Source organism: Bos mutus, chromosome 9 (genome assembly GCF_027580195.1).
Source record: "Bos mutus isolate GX-2022 chromosome 9, NWIPB_WYAK_1.1, whole genome shotgun sequence".
NCBI lineage: Eukaryota > Metazoa > Chordata > Mammalia > Artiodactyla > Bovidae > Bos > Bos mutus.
This window is the reverse complement of record NC_091625.1, coordinates 16,395,223-16,413,203: the sequence shown is the minus strand read 5'-3', so window position 1 is coordinate 16,413,203 and position 17,981 is coordinate 16,395,223.

The window sequence follows — 17,981 nt, the reverse complement described above, 5'->3', positions numbered from 1 at the left end:
TTTTATATATATATATGTATACTATCAGAGAAGGTGATGGCACCCAACTCCAGTGCTGTTGCCCGGAAAATCCCATGGATGGAGGAGCCTGGTAGGCTGCAGTCCATGGGGTCGTGAAGAGTCAGACACAACTGAGCGACTTCACTTTCACTTTTCACTTTCATGCAAAGGAGAAGGAAATGGCAACTCACTCCAGTGTTCTTGCCTGGAGAATCCTAGGGACGGGGGAGCCTGGTGGGCTGGCATCTATGGGGTCGCACAGAGTTGGACACGACTGAAGCGACTTAGCAGCAGCAGCAGGAACTCACAATTGGAGAAGGCAATGGTAACCACTCCAGTAGTGTTGCCTGGAAAATCCCATGGATGGAGGAGCCTGGTAGGCTGCAGTTCATGGGGTCACGAAGAGTCGGACATGACTAAGAGACTTCACTTTCACTTTCACGTATACTATTCTTTTTTCAGATCTTTTCCCCCACAGGTTATTACAAGATATTGAGTAGAGCTCCCCATGCTATACAGTAGGTCCTTCTTGCTTATCTATTTTATATACAGTAGTGTGTATATGTTAATCTCATCCCCCTACTTTACCACTCCCACTCCATTCCCCTTAGGTAACCATAAGTTTGTTTTCTTCATCTGTGGTCTTTCAGTTTTATAAATAAAGAGCTCATTAAATCTTGAAGTCCTACTTCCAATGCTGCATTTTCCATCAGTGCCTTATGTTGTAAAATAAAGGTCACAAACCTTGCCCATCAGATGACATCTCAAGGATATGGCTGTGACAAGAGAAAGAAAAAAAGATATGAACTTCCTCTAGAGAATCATCAAAATTTTAATTTTAAAAAATCTATGGAGAAAACTTATGAGTGAGAAATTGTGGGGAACAGAATGCTTGTGAGAATGCTGGGGAGAAGTGGGAACAAGAGGACTGAATTCTACAAATGTATGATGACCCAGTGCAAGAACAGGTGCAGCAGGAGTGAGAGTGGACAGCACAGGCCCAAACACTGGGAGACATGAGGCTCTGGTTGATGACAATGAGCACAACTGCAAATAAATGATATATGTGCACGTTGGGAGAGTTAGATAAAAGCACAATACTGCTGCAAGTAATTAGATGTTAGAATTAAATTATGCTTACTGCTGTTTTATTTGTGTACAATTCAAATTGTGGGTGATTAAGGATCTAGTATAAGAAATTGGCATACGCTCTTCTCGTGGCTTTCTTCTTGGCATACTTTCTGGAAGGAAACGAGCACGTGATGCAATAAGGCAATGTGGCACCTCTCTTTTCTGCTTGATCCTTTGAAGTCCTTGTGTAGTAAGAACAGTACAGTGTGTGAGCGTGCTGACAAAGAGGAAGACCTCACTCAGGAATAAAGAGGGGCAATTTCCACGGACGCAATCACCGCCTGATTTTAGCCCTCTTCCCCATCACCCAAGTCTTCCCTTTTGCTAAATCAAGAAAGAGTGATCGTGACTCCGATACTCATGTCCTCAGTGTTCTAGGTTTCAAGGAGAGAGAAAGTCAAATTTTCATCACTAACCGCGACTGTAAATGATTGCTTTTTATCTAAACACCTGTGTACTTCTTTTATTATGCTTATTGCCAAGTTGTTCATGGGCTTTGATTGAGGCATCCTAGGGCTTCAGCAGGAAACAAAGAAAGGAGAAGTAGGACCAGGACAAGTAAAGCAAAACCAGCTGGGCAGTACGGCTGATCCTATGGGTTTGTTGCTACATAATAAAGGGTAGTGATAAAGTGGGTGAGGGCAATGTAATGTTACACCCATCAAGAACGGCTCACCCAGGATATTACAACTGACGACTGGGACAGGGAAAAAGTGCAGTGGGTGGATATACTGGAAATTAAATCAGTGGTTTAACGTTTCCAGGTGATCAGTACATAAAGATCAATTTACATGGCCAGCAATTTAGAGGATGTGAAAAATCATGCTTTCTGGGAAAAAGAAAGGTTTGCTAAAGATAGATTGGATGCTAAGGTGTCTGTCAAGACACAATGGAAAATAGCAGTACTAGTTAGAGAAAAGAAGGCAGAATCTCCAGCTCAAGAGGCTGGCACTTGTGTTTTGAGTACCTTTATATCTAGAGTCATCAAAAGTACACTGGATTCTGGGTCTGAGCCTGTATCTACCTGTATGCTGCCTTCTAAAGCAAGAAAGTATCAATAATTAAAAGGTCCTAGACTGTTTGAAATAGGAATCAGTAACCAGAGGTAGAAACATTGAAAGCATAGTCAGTCGTGTATAATAGTTACTTATGCACTTAATACATTCCTTATGCTGCTGCTACTGCTGCTAAGTCACTTCAGTCGTGTCTGACTCTGTGCGACCCCATGGACTGCAGCCTACCAGGCTTCTCCGTCCATGGGATTCTCCAGGCAAGAACACTGGAGTGGGTTGCCATTTCCTTCTCCAAATATATTCCTTATACTACACAGTAAAAATCCTGAGGACATGGAAGATGCCTGATTTATCTGAATCCTGGGAGAAGTTTGTGTCAATTATACATTTATAAGATAAAAGCTCAGAGAACTGTCATAGTTCCTCTAATAAAAGCCAGGGCTCCTTCATGAGTTTATATCTAGTTTTGTTCTATAGATACATTTATTCTTGAATTTAATTGATACATCTCTGCCATCTGGCATTTCATAGCTAGGCAAAGCACCTTCTCCAGAAAGTGAAAAGACAGTGATAATAAAAAGCAGCTTGAGTTCACTGTGAATCAATAACATAGTTTCTGGGCTGTAATCCACTGCTATGGAATAGAAAAGGCATAAAATATGAGCATCAAAAAGCAACACATATTGAGATGTATCATGCCAAACAGAGGAATGAGTGTGAGGAATGAGTGTAAGGTACGATGAGGGCTTCAGTTCGGCTGGTGGTTAAGCAATGTGTTTGTCAAATGCATTCAACACTTTTTACCCCCGAGAGTTTGCTCATGTAGTTCTTTACTGCCTTAGACTCCTCCCACCAGCACTAATATGAAAATTCTGCTGATTCCAGGGTTAGGTCAAATGGTATATTTTACGTGAAACTTTCCCTGATTCCTAACTCCATGAGTGGAATCTCATTGCCCTTTCTTGTAAACCTTATTAATTGTCTGCAGTCCCTGGCCTTAGTGTTTGGGTCTCTTCTCTATCGATTTTATGACTAGTAAGTGATCTCATCCAGTCCCAAGAGTTTCAGTGCCACCCATAATTATTGACTTCCTCTTTTTTTCCTAACCCTAACCTCTCTCTTGATATAGTCAACTACCTACTTTACATCTATATGTGCATGAGAAGTGCTTCAGTCATGTCCAACTGTTTGCGACCCTATGGACTGTAACCTGCCAGGCTCCTCTGTCCATGGGATTCTCCACGCAAGAATACTAGAGTGGGTTGCCATGCCCTCCTCCAGGGCATCTTCCAAGCTCAGGGACTGAAACTGCACCTCTCATTTCTCCTGCATTGGCAGACTGGTTCTTTACTACTAGTGACACCCGGGAAGCCCACTCTACATCTATGCTTATATAGGAATAGAAATCTCAAATTTAACATGTGTGAAACAGGACTGTTAAGATTGTCTTCCCAAATTATCCTCTTCCATTCGTCTGAAAAGATGAGGACCTGTTTCTGATTCTTCTCTTCTTTCACACCAGAGATCCAGTACTCTCGAGCAAGTTTCATCAGCTCTGTCTTACAGACACACCAAGGATCGGATGGAGCATTTGTCACCTTTCCGCCACCACCCAAGCCTAAACCAGCATCTTCTCCAGCCTAGACTCTGCCAGGGCATCCTCAAAGATCACCCAGTTCTGCTCCTTCCCCAGCCTTTTTGCACAGAGCCACTGGAATAATTGGTTCAAAATTTAAATTAGATCATTTGATACAGCTGCTCGGACTCTTCCAACACCATCTCATCACACTGAGAACAAAAGTCCAAGTCCTGGGCTTCCCTGGTGGCTCAGTGGTGAGGAATCTGCCTGCCAATGAAGGAGACAGGAGTTCGATGTCTGATCTGGAAAGATCTCACATGCCAAGGAGCAACTAAGCCTGTGGGCCACAACTATTGAGCCTGTGCCCTGGAGCTGCAACTACTGAAGCCTGAGAACACTAAAGCCCATCTCTACAACAAGAGAAGCCACCGCACTGGGAGGACTGTGCACCTCAATGAAGGTTTGTCTCTCAGTTAGAGAAAAGCCCGAGCAGCAGTGAAGACCCAGCACAGCCAAAGAAAATGAATAAATAATTTTTTTTAAGTCCAAGTCCTTCAACACAGTCTAAATTCCTGCATTCTTTTCTCCCAAAAACATCCAACACTCACCCCCCAACCCACTTATCTCCACATGTACTTGCCTCTTTGCTATGCTTTGGACACTTAGGTTCATGGCTCCTTTGCACCCTTTACTTAACCCACATGCCCTTCCTTCCATCCTCCTATGGTCCCTCCCTTACTTCACTGGGTCTCTGTCACGTAGCCCCTCTTCTGAGAGGCCTTTCCAGACTTCATTTCCTAAAAGAGTGTTCCTGGCCCACTTTTTGTCCTTTATCCTAGTTAATTTGTCTCCCTACAATTCATCACTATCTGGCAACATACTGAATATTTGTGTGTGTGTGTGTGTGTGTGTGTGTGCTCAGTCCATGGGATCTTTCAGGCAAGAATACTGAAGTGGGTTGCCATTTCCTCCTGCAGAGAATTGTCCAGACCCAGGGGTCAAATCTGGGCCTCCTGTCTTGCAGATGGATTCCTTATCATCTGAGCCACCTGGGAGTCCCCATATTTACGTATGCATTATCATTCTAACTTCTTTGGGATATTAGTTTCATTAGGGCGAGTTTTTTGTTCTTTCTGCTATTATATGCCCACATCCAGAGTAGTGACAGGCACAGACAATATGTGCTAAACATAATAATGTTAGGCTATAGTAATTTGTTTGAATCCCACTTAGAATGTTTTTAATTTTTATAGTTATTTAATTTTATTTTTTTTAACTTTATTTTATTTTTAAACTTTACAAAATTGTATTAGTTTTGCCAAATATTTAAATGAATCCACCACAGGTATACATGTGTTCCCCATCTTGAACCCTCCTCCCTCCTCCCTCCCCATACCATCCCTCTGGGTCGTCCCAGTGCACCAGCCCCAAGCATCCAGTATCGTGCATCGAACCTGGACTGGAAACTCGTTTCATACATGATATTATACGTGTTTCAATGCCATTCTCCCAAATCTTCCCACCCTCTCCCTCTCCCACAGAGTCCATAAGACTGTTCTATACATCAGTGTCTCTTTTGCTGTCTCGTATACAGGGTTATTGTTACCATCTTTCTAAATTCCATATATATGCGTTAGTATACTGTATTGGTATTTTTCTTTCTGGCTTACTTCACTCTGTATAATAGGCTCCAGTTTCATCCACCTCATTAGAACTGATTCAAATGTATTCTTTTTAATGGCTGAGTAATATCTTTCCTAGAATACTATATGCTTCTGGAGAGCAGGAAAGCTATCCATTTATGCATCCTGTAAAAATCTAGCAGATAGCTTTGAATTAATGATACTGAATAAATATCATTATTCAGTAGTTGCTCAGTCATGTCCAACTCTTTGTGACCCCATGGACTGCAGCCTGCCAGGCTCCTTTGTCCATGCCATTGTCTAGGCAAGAATAATGGAGTAGTTAGCCATTCCCTTTTCCAGAGGATCTTCCCAACACAGGGATTAAACCTGGATCTCCCACACTACAGGAAGATTCTTTACTATCTGAGCCTCCAGGGAAGCCTTCACAGAATAAGCATATTTTTACTAAATTCATTAATTCAAGAGGATGAAAGTAGTGTTTGGCATTTTAGCATGTTTAGAAAAGTTGAAAGATGATCACTATGGAGCAATTTTTATAGACTCTAGGAGAAAAATAAGGCTATCTGAAAACTCGGTCAAGGAATGCCATCCTCTTAACTAAAGTACTTGATTAATGGCTACTATATTAAGCTTGTGATATAGAAAGAATTGGAGATGAGGGAAAAGTAAAGGCAAAAGATCAGTTTAGAGATTATAGCAACAGGCTGGTTGAAAAGTCATGAAACTGAAGCCAGGCACTTGCTAATGAGATTAGAAAGAAAGCAAAAAGTACAAGATGTTCTCTTGTAGAGGGTTAGTTGGTAAACTGGATCATCTTGGGCTTCCCAGGTAGCACTAGTTGCAAAGAACCCATCTGCCAATGCAGGAGACATAAGAGATGTGAGTTCAGTCCCTGGGTTGGGAAGATCCCATGGAGGAGGACAAAGCAACCCACTCCAGTATTCTTGCCTGGAGAATCCCATGGACAAAGGAGCCTGATGGGCTACGTCCATAGGATCACAAAGAGTTGGACCCAACTGAAGCAACTTGGCACAATACACACACACATTGGATCATCTTGGTTACAAATCAGAAGAAAAGGTCATAGAAAAAAAAAAAGAATCAAAGCAACTTTAAAATTTTTACATAATTAACACGGAGAACAGCAATGTCAATAAAAATAAGAAAGTAACAAGGAGGCAACAATTTAATGAGAAAAATTAATTTGGTTCAAGCATTTTTAGATCAGAAAAAAGGGAGTAAAGCAGAAAGATAAGAATGGGAGCAAACAAATAAATAATTATTGTGCCAGGGACTAAAATTCCACTTTTTAAATGATGATCCACATTTAAGGTGTTGCAATTTGCTTCCACATCCTGGTTATTGTAAACAGTGTGGCACTGAATACTGGGGTGCATGTATCTTCTTGAATTATGATTTTCTCCTGATATATGCCCAGTAGTGAGATTGTTGGATCACATGGTATTTATTCTTAGATTTTTAAGGAACCTCCATACTGTTATCCATAGTAAATATTCATCAACAGAATAAAGAATGAATAAAGAAAATGTGGTGCATACGTACAATGGAATATTACTCAGTTATAAAGAACAAAATAATGCCATTTGCAACAACATGGATGGACTCAATATGACTATTGAGTGAAGCAAATCAGACAGAGAAAGACAATCACCATATGATATCACTTATATGTGGAATCTTAAAAAAAAGATACAAATGAATTTATCTATAAAATAGAAATAGAGTTATAGATATAGAAAAGAAACTTATGGCTATGAGGGTGTAAAGGATGGCAGGTAAACTGGGAGATTGGGATGGACATATACACACTGCTGGTGATTTAGTCACTAAGTCATGTCCAAGTCTTGTGGCCCCATGAACCGTAGCCCTCCAGGCTCCTCTGTCCATGGAATTTCCCAGGCAAGAATATTTTCCTTCTCCATATACATACCACTATATGTAAATTAGATAACTAAGGTATCACACAAGAAACTTTGCTCAATACTCTGCAATGGCCTATGGGGAAAAGAATCTAAAAATGAATGAATATATGTATATGCATAACTGACTCATTTTGTTGTACATTATAAATCAACTAGACTTCAATAAAGATACTTTTTTAAATGTATTCTTTAAAGAATTCACCTAAGGGCTTTCCTTTTGGTCCAATGGTTAGGAATCTGCCTGCCAATGCAAGGGACATGGGTTGCATGGGTTCAATCTCTGGTCCAGGGTGATCACACATGCCACAAAGTAACTGAGCCCATGTACCACAACTACAGAGCCTGCACTCTAGAGCACATGCTGTGCAACAAGAGAAGCCATCACAATGAGATGGCCACTCATCACAAGTAGAGAATGACCATGTGCATCAACAAAGACCCAACATAGCCAAAAATAAACAAATAAATACATATTTTTAAAAGTTTACTTGATCTCTGATAGATTTCTTTGGACATCAAGAAGATGGCATGTACTACAAGAATCAATGTTGTTGTTATCATTGCTCAATCAAGTCATGTCTGACTCTTTGTGACCCCAAGAATTGCAGCACTCCAGGCTTCCCTGTCCTTCACTACCTACTGAAGTATGCCCAAGTTCATGTCCATTGAATTGGTGATGCCATCTATACATCTCATCCTCTGTCACCCTCTGCCCCTCTTGCCTTCAATCTTTCCCATCATCAGGGTCTTTTCCAAGGAGTCAGATCTTTCCATCAGGTGGCCAAAATACTAGAGCTTCAGATTCAGCAACAGTCCTTCCAATAAATACTTAGGGTAGATTTCCTTTAGGATTGACTGGTTTGATCTTGCCCAAGGGACTCTCAAAAGTCTTCTCCAACACCACAGTTCAAAAGCATCAATTCCTTGGTGCTCTGCCTTCTTTATGGTCTAACTCTCACTTCCATACATGACCACTGGAAAGACCACAGCCTTGACATGAGGACCTTTGTCAGCAAAGTAATGTCTTTGCTTTTTATTTATTTTTTTTAAATTTTATTTTATTTTTTAACTTTACAATATTTTATTGGTTTTGCCATATATTGAAATGAATCTGCCACAGGTATACAAGTGTTCCCCATCCTGCACCCTCCTCCCTCCTCCCTCCCCGCTCCCCATACCATCCCTCTGGGTCGTCCCAGTGCACCAGCCCCAAGCATCCAGTATCGTGCATGGAACCTGGACTGGAAAATCGTTTCATACATGATACTATACATATTTCAATGCCATTCTCCCAAATCATCCCACCCTCTCCCTCTCCCACAGAGTCCAAAAGACTGTTCTATACATCAGTGTCTCTTTTGCTGTCTCATATACAGGGTTATTGTTACCATCTTTCTAAACTCCATATATATGCGTTAGTATACTGTGTTGGTGTTTTGCTTTCTGGCTTACTTCACTCTGTATAATAGGCTCCAGTTTCATCCACCTCATTAGAACTGATTCAAATGGATTCTTTTTAATGGCTGAGTAATATCCCATTGTATATATGTATCACAGCTTTCTTATCCATTCATCTGCTGATGGACATCTAGGTTGCTTCCATGTCCTGGCTATTATAAACAGTGCTGCGATGAACATTGGGGTACACGTGTCTCTTTCAATTCTGGTTTCCCAGTGTGTATGCCCAGCAGTGGGATTGCTGGATCATAAGGCAGTTCTATTTCCAGTTTTTTAAGGAATCTCCACACTGTTCTCCATAGTGGCTGTACTAGTTTGCATTCCCACCAACAGTGTAAGAGGGTTCCCTTTTCTCCACATCCTCTCCAGCATTTATTATTTGTAGACTTGGATCACAGCCATTCTGACTGGTGTGAGATGGTACCTAATAGTGGTTTTGATTTGCATTTCTCTGATAATGAGTGATGTTGAGCATCTTTCCCTCTGTTTCTTAGCCACCTGTATGTCTTCTTTGGAGAAATGTCTATTTAGTTCTTTGGCCCATTTTTTGATTGGGTCATTTATTTTTCTGGAGTTGAGCTGTAGGAGTTCCTTTATATTTTTGAGAATAGTTGTTTGTCGGTTGCTTCATTTGCTATTATTTTCTCCCATTCTGAAGGCTGTCTTTTCACCTTGCTTAGAGTTTCCTTTGTTGTGCAGAAGCTTTTAAGTTTAATTGGGTCCCATTTGTTTATTTTTGCTTTTATTTCCAATATTCTGGGAGGTGGGTCATAGAGGATCCTGCTGTGATGTATGTCGGAGAGTGTTTTGCCTATGTTCTCCTCTAGGAGTTTTATAGTTTCTGATCTTACATTTAGATCTTTAATCCATTTTGAGTTTATTTTTGTGTATGGTGTTAGAAAGTGCTCTAGTTTCATTCTTTTACAAGTGGTTGACCAGTTTTCCCAGCACCACTTGTTAAAAAGATTGTCTTTAATCCATTGTATATTCTTGCCTCCTTTGTCAAAGATAAGGTGTCCATATGTGCATGGATTTATCTCTGGGCTTTCTATTTTATTCCATTGATCGATATTTCTGTCTTTGTGCCAGTACCATACTGTCTTGATGACTGTGGCTTTGTAGTAGAGCCTGAAGTCAGGCAGGTTGATTCCTCCAGTTCCATTCTTCTTTCTCAAGATAGCTTTGGCTATTCGAGGTTTTTTTATTTCCATACAAATTGTGAAATTATTTGTTCTAGCTCTGTGAAAAATACCATTGGTAGCCTGATAGGGATTGCATTGAATCTATAAATTGCTTTGGGTAGTATACTCATTTTCACTATATTGATTCTTCTGATCCATGAACATGGTATATTTCTCCACCTATTAGTGTCCTCTTTGATTTCTTTCACCAGTGTTTTATGCTTTATATATATATATATATATATATATATATATATATATATGTCTTTAGTTTCTTTAGGTAGATATATTCCTAAGTATTTTATTATTTTCATTGCAATGGTGAATGGAATTGATTCCTTAATTTCTCTTTCTGTTTTCTCATTATTGGTGTATAGGAATGCAAGGGATTTCTGTGTGTTGATTTTATATCCTGCAACTTTACTATAATCATTGATTAGTTCTAGTAATTTTCTGGTGGAGTCTTTAGGGTTTTCTATGTAGAGGATCATGTCATCTGCAAATAGTGAGAGTTTTACTTCTTCTTTTCAATTTGGATTCCTTTTATTTCTTTTTCTGCTCTGATTGCTGTGGCCAAAACTTCCAAAACTATGTTGAATAGTAATGGTGAAAGTGGGCACCCTTGTCTTGTTCCTGACTTTAGAGGAAATGCTTTCAATTTTTCACCCTTGAGGATAATGTTTGCTGTGGGTTTGTCATATATAGCTTCTATTATGTTGAGGTATGTTCCTTCTATTCCTGCTTTCTGGAGAGTTTTTATCATAAATGAATGTTGAATTTTGTCAAAGGCTTTCTCTGCATCTATTGAGATAATCATATGGTTTTTATTTTTCAATTTGTTAATGTGGTGTATTACATTGATTGATTTGCGGATATTGAAGAATCCTTGCATCCCTGGGATAAAGCCCACTTGGTCATGGTGTATGATCTTTTTAATGTGTTGTTGGATTCTGATTGCTAGAATTGTCTTTGCTTTTTAATACATTGTCTTTGTTTGTCATAGCTTTCCTTCCAAGAAGCAATCATCCCCTAATTTCATGACCACAGTCACCATACACAGTGATTTTAGAGCCCAAGGAAAGGAAATCTGTCATTGCTTCCACCTTTTTCCCTTCGATTTGCCATGAAGTGATTGGGCCAGTGTCATGATCTTAGTATTTTTTACGCTAAGTTTTAAGCTGGTTTTTTCACTCTCTCTTCTTTCACCCTTATCAAGAGGCTCTTTTGTTCCTCTTCACTTTCTGCTGTTAGGGTGATGGTATCATCTGTGTATCTAAGATTGTTGATATTTCTCCCAGCAATCTTAATTCTAGCTTGTAACTCATCCAGCCCAGCATTTTGCTTTATGTGCTCTGTGTATAAATTTAAAAAAAACCAGGGTGACAATATATAGTCTTGATGGACTCCTTTCTCAATTTTGAACCCGTTATTTGCTCCACATAATGTTCTAACTGTTGCTTCTTGACCCACATACAGGTTTCTCAAGAGACAGGAAAAATGGTCTGGTAAGACATCTCTTGAAGAGTTGTCCACAATTTGTTATGACTTACACATTGAAAGACTTTAGTGTAGTCAGTGAAACACAAGTAGATGTTTTTCAGGAAGAAAAAAATCAGAATCAATAAACAGAATGAAAAACAGACTGACAAAATTTTATCTTCATAACCAGTCCCCCACTCTTCATAAAGCTAAAAATGGCAGTTTAGGCAGGTCACTCATTTTTTAAGTTGCTTACTCTTTTATATTTGTGTTTATGGTAAAGCAACATAGTGTCAGCTGTTCCATTTTCCCCGTGGTAGCTAAATTTGAGAAGTTTGCATCTTCTCTTGCAATATTTTTGTCGATTCATGAGGAAAAAAATGATTACAAAATTACCAAATATACTTTCTTCAGATCCATCACTCAGAGACTACAGACTTAAATAGTAAAAGTTCCTGAAGAAAGCCAGTTTCCTAATATGGTTTGAGTAACTTAAGTAAAAGATGTAATGAAAGTCATCTTTCAACCTTGCTATTTCTTACTAACTTTCATGAACCCAACAAACAGTGGCATAAGTTTCCCCAGTCAGGTATAAATGCCCACACTATACAGGCAAGATGAAACCATCCCTATGACCTGAATATGATCTCAGTTGCATTATACAATCAAGGAACATGCTGATAACAGCATCAACAAAGCAGTTTTTTACACCTGGCAAATCAGCACTGACCAACTAGCTCCCAGCTGTTCATACAGCCCCCAAAAGTCATACTATAATAAAATTCCATGTCTGAATCACAGAAACTCTTAATATACAGCACTAGAAACTTCTGGTCACCTTTCAGACCCTTGTGAAAATACCATCTCAAAAATATTTTCAATTAGTTCTTATATAGATGGCAAGTTCAGCTGGGCTTACCTGAATTAAGCAGGAATTAGGTTAGAAAATTCTCATGAAGAAGATTCCAAGAGTATAACTTGATGAAAAAGTTTTAGAGGCATTTTTTTACCCACAGAAAATAAATAAATAAACATGTTACACTATGATCCCCAGAAAAAGACAAACAATTTTTAAAGTTTAATAATAGCACTGGATTCAGATAATCACGATGGTGTGATCACTCACCTAGAGCCAGACATACTGGAATGTGAAGTCAAGTGGGCCTTAGGAAGCATCACTATGAACAAGGCTAGTGGAGGTGATGAAATTCCAGTTGAGCTGTTTCAAATCCTGAAAGATGATGCTGTGAAAGTGCTGCATTCAATATGCCAGCAAATTTGGAAAACTCAGCAGTGGCCACAGGACTGGAAAAAGGTCAGTTTTCATTTCAATCCCAAAGAAAGGCAATGCCAAAGAATACTCAAACTACCGCACAATTGCACAATCTCACACACTAGTAAAATAATGCTTAAACTTCTCCAAGCCAGGCTTCAGCAAAATGTGAACCGTGAACTTCCTGATGTTCAAGCTGGTTTTAGAAAAGGCAGAGAAATCAGAGATCAAATTGCCATCTGCTGGATCATCAAAAAAGCCAGAGTTCCAGAAAAAACATCTATTTCTGCTTTATTGACTATGCCAAAGCCTTTGACTGTGTGGATCACAATAAACTGTGGAAATTTCTGAAAGAGATGGGAATACCAGAGCACCTGACCTGCCTCTTGAGAAACCTGTATGCAGGTCAGGAAGCAACAGTTAGAACTGGACATGGAACAACAGACTGGTTCCAAATAGGAAAAGGAGTACGTCAAGGCTGTATATTATCACCCTGCTTATTTAACTTATATACAGAGTACATCATGAGAAATGCTGGGCTGGAAGAAGCACAAGCTAGAATCAAGATTGCTGGGAGAAATATCAAGAGCCTCAGATATGCAGATGACACCATCCTTATGGCAGAAAGTGAAGAAGAACTAAAGAGCCTCTTGATGAAAGTGAAAGAGGAGAGTGAAAAAGTTGGCTGAAAGCTCAACATTCAGAAAATGAAGATCATGGCATCTGGTCCCATCACTTCATGGCAGATAGATGGGGAAACAGTGGAAACTGTGTCAGGCTTTATTTTTCTGGGCTCCAAAATCACTGCAGATGGTGATTGCAGCCATGAAATTAAAAGACGCTTACTCCTTGGAAGGAAAGTTATGAACAACCTAAACAGCATATTGAAAATCAGAGACATTACTTTGCTAACACCGGTCCATTTAGTCAAGGCTATGGTTTTTCCAGTGGTCATGTATGGATGTCAGAGTTGGGCTATACATAAAGTTGAGCACCGAAGAATTGATGCTTTTGAACTGTGGTGTTGGAGAAGACTCTTGAGAGACCCTTGGACTGCAAGAAGATCCAACCAGTCCATCCTAAAGGAGATCAGTCCTGGGTGTTCATTGATAGGACTGATGTTGAAGCTGAAACTCCAATACCTTGGCCACCTGATGCAAAGAGCTGACTCTTTGGAAAAGACCCTGATGCTGGGAAAGATTGCCGGCAGGAGGAGAAGGGGAAGATAGAGGATGAGAGGGTTGGATGGCATCATTGACTCAATGGGTTTGTGTGATCTCCAGGAGTTGGTTATGGACAGGGAGGCCTGGCGTGCTGTGGTTCATGGGGTCACAAACACGAGTGAGTGACTGAACTAACTGACTGGGTTCTGAAATTAAGCCCAGTAGGAAATAAGTGTGATGGATTCTAAAAGGCATTGCACATTCTTTTTTAAGTTTCAGTTGGCATATTTCTGTGTAACCTACAACACTTTTGTGTAACTGAAAACACAGCATGAAGGTATACGGAAACTCTTTGGAGTGCCATTAAGTGCACTGATTTGTTTTTTTTGTTGTTTTTTTTTGTTTTGTTTGTTTGTTTGTTTTGTTTTGCCACACCACATGGCTTGTGGGATCTTATTTCCCTGACCAGAGATTGAACCCAGGACCACAAGAGTCAGAATGTGCCAACTCCTAACCACTAGCCCACCAGGTAATTCTCCATTAAATGCTTTTTAAAAATCTTTATGTTCCTGGAATTTCCTCTTGTTTCACTTAATTAAGAATTATAACATGAAAAACATGAAATTATAACATGAAATACCATACCAGGCAATTTCAAAGGTGCTAAATACACAGAGTGAATAAGACAAAATAAAATGTATGTCCTTAAGGAGCTTACATTCTATTGATAAAGATAGAATAAGTTATGTAAGATATCTGTACATAAGATGATGATAAGCACTATGGAGAAAATCAAACCTGGAAAGAGAGAAAGCATGCTGGGGAGAGAAGGAAGTTTGCAGTTTTAAGTAAAATTTCCATGGGAATGTTCACTGGAAAGGTGAGCTGAACAAAGTTGAAATCATGTACATGTCTGGGGGAAAGCATCCCAGGCAGAGAGAACAGCAAGTGCAATGTCCTGAGATAGAACCCTGGATGGTATGACTAAGAGAAGCAAAGAATCAGTGGAAAGTTTTGGGAATAAGCAAGGGTATGAGAAGAATAAGAGATGAGGGTCTTATAAGTCAAAAGATGTTGGCTTTTATTCTGAGTTAGATGGTTAGGAGAAGTGCAGTTTGATTGACATTTTCAAGAAGCACTTTGGTTACTTGCTAAGAATAGGCAGGAAGTAAAGGCAGGGATAAAAACACTTAGAAGGCTACTGAGATGAGAGAATAAGGCAGCTTGTACCAGAAAGTCAGCAATGGAGGTGTTAAGATTTAGTCATATTCTGAAATTTTTGAATATGGATACAAAGTGTTTGCTGACAAATTAGATGTGAGGTATAAAAGAGAAGAGTCAAGGGCTCCAAAGCTTTTGACCTAGGGAACTGGGAGACTGGAGTTGCCATTTACCAAAGGTAAAATCAAGTTCAGGAGCAGAGAGGAAAAGAGGAGTTTGGAATGGACATATTAAGTTTGCTGTAACTGTTGATATTGAACAACAAGACATCCAAGTGGAAGATATAATACTGGTTCTCATAGGAATTAAAATGATCTTTAAAGATAGGACCTGGGTGAAAGCAAAAGACAAGGAGAAGGGCTCCAGTGAGCCCTGGAGCACATCAACTTTCAAAGGTTGGAGAAAAGAGAAGGAACAAGTGAGAAAAGTTGAAAATAGTGATCAGTGAGTTATAAGGGTAAATGCAAGCGTAGATTGAGTCGCTGAAGCCAGATGAAGAAAAAAGTTCAAGGAAGCAGCAGATGAACTGTATAAAGATATTGATGGGTTAATATGAGGGTCATTGGATTTAGCACTGTAAAGTCATTGGTGAACTTTACAAGAAAAATTCCAGTGGATTGTGAGAGGGTGAATTGGTTCAGGAGAAAATTGTTGTTTAGTCACTCAGTCATATCCAACTCTTTGTGACTTCAAGGACTGTAGCACATCAGGCTTCCCTGTCTTTCACCATCTCCCAGAGTTTTCTCAAACTCATGTCCATTGAGTCAGTGATACCATCCAAACATCCTGTTGTTTTCTTTTCTTATGTGCTTTTTTTTTTTGTCTACATTTACTTTTATGCTTCTCTACCTTTCTATTCATTTTGTTGTTTCTTTCACTTTTCTTGTCACATGGGCAACAGGTAGAATGGAGAGAACAGAAAAGAATATATATCCTGGGGATGCAACATCCTGGAAGGTCCTTATAATGATTTAGACCATTTCAAAGTAAAAGGAGGGTGTAGAAATTATGTATCAGAGCAAAAAAAAGGCCAAAAAATATATTATAATGCAGTTGCATCATTTACTCAAGAAGAAGAAACTAAAGAAGTTAAAATTACATATGTCATATATTTATACAAGTTTTTTTTAAATTTTATTTTATTTTTAAACTTTACATAATTGTATTAGTTTTGCCAAATATCAAAATGAATCCACCACAGGTATACATGTGTTCCCCATCCTGAACCCTCCTCCCTCCTCCCTCCCCATACCATCCCTCTGGGTCGTCCCAGTGCACTAGCCCCAAGCATCCAGTATCGTGCATCGAACCTGGACTGGCATCTCATTTCATGCATGATATTTTACATGTTTCAATGCCATTCTCCCAAATCTTCCCACCCTTTCCCTCTCCCACAGAGTCCATAAGACTGTTCTATACATCAGTGTCTCTTTTGTTGTCTCATACACAGGGTTATTGTTACCATCTTTCTAAATTCCATATATATGCATTAGTATACTGTATTGGTGTTTTTCCTTCTGGCTTACTTCACTCTGTATAATAGGCTCCAGTTTCATCCACCTCATTAGAACTGATTTAAATGTATTCTTTTTAATGGCTGAGTAATACTCCATTGTGTATATGTACCACAGCTTGCTTATCCATTCATCTGCTGATGGACATCTAGGTTGCTTCCATGTCCTGGCTATTATACACAGTGCTGCGATGAACACTGGGGTACACGTGTCTCTTTCCCTTCTGGTTTCCTCAGTGTGTATGCCCAGCAGTGGGATTGCTGGATCATAAGGCAGTTCTGTTTCCAGTTTTTTAAGGAATCGCCACACTGTTCTCCATAGTGGCTGTATTAGTTTGCATTCCCACCAACAGTGTAAGAGGGTTCCCTTTTCTCTATATCCTCTCCAGCATTTATTATTTGTAGACTTGGATCGCAGCCATTCTGACTGGTGTGAAATGGTACCTCATAGTGGTTTTGATTTGCATTTATCTGATAATGAGTGATGTTGAGCATCTTTTCATGTGTTTGTTAGCCCTCTGTATGTCTTCTTTGGAGAAATGTCTGTTTATTTCTTTGGCCTATTTTTTGATTGGGTCATTTATTTTTCTGGAGTTGAGCTGTAGGAGTTGCTTGTATATTTTTGAGATTAGTTGTTTGTCAGTTGCTTCATTTGCTATTATTTTCTCCCATTCTGAAGGCTGTCTTTTCACCTTGCTAATAGTTTCCTTTGATGTGCAGAAGCTTTTAAGGTTAATTAGGTCCCATTTGTTTATTTTTGCTTTTATTTCCAATATTCTGGGAGGTGGGTCATAGAGGATCCTGCTGTGATGTATGTCAGAGAGTGTTTTGCCTATGTTCTCCTCTAGGAGTTTTATAGTTTCTGGTCTTACATTGAGATCTTTAATCCATTTTGAGTTAATTTTTGTGTATGGTGTTAGAAAGTGTTCTAGTTTCATTCTTTTACAAGTGATTGACCAGATTTCCTAGCACCACTTGTTAAAGAGATTGTTTTTAATCCATTGTATATTCTCGCCTCCTTTGTCAAAGATAAGGTGTCCATAGGTGCGTGGATTTATCTCTGGGCTTTCTATTTTATTCCATTGATCTATATTTCTGTCTTTGTGCCAGTACCATACTGTCTTGATAACTGTGGCTTTGTAGTAGAGCCTGAAGTCAGGCAGGTTGATTCCTCCAGTTCCATTCTTCTTTCTCAAGATAGCTTTGTCTATTCAAGGTTTTTTGTATTTCCAAACAAATTGTGAAATTAGTTGTTCTAGCTCTCTGTTGGTAGCTTGATAGGGATTGCATTGAATCTATAAATTGCTTTGGGTAGTATACTCATTTTCACTATATTGATTCTTCCAATCCATGAACATGGTATATTTCTCCATCTATTAGT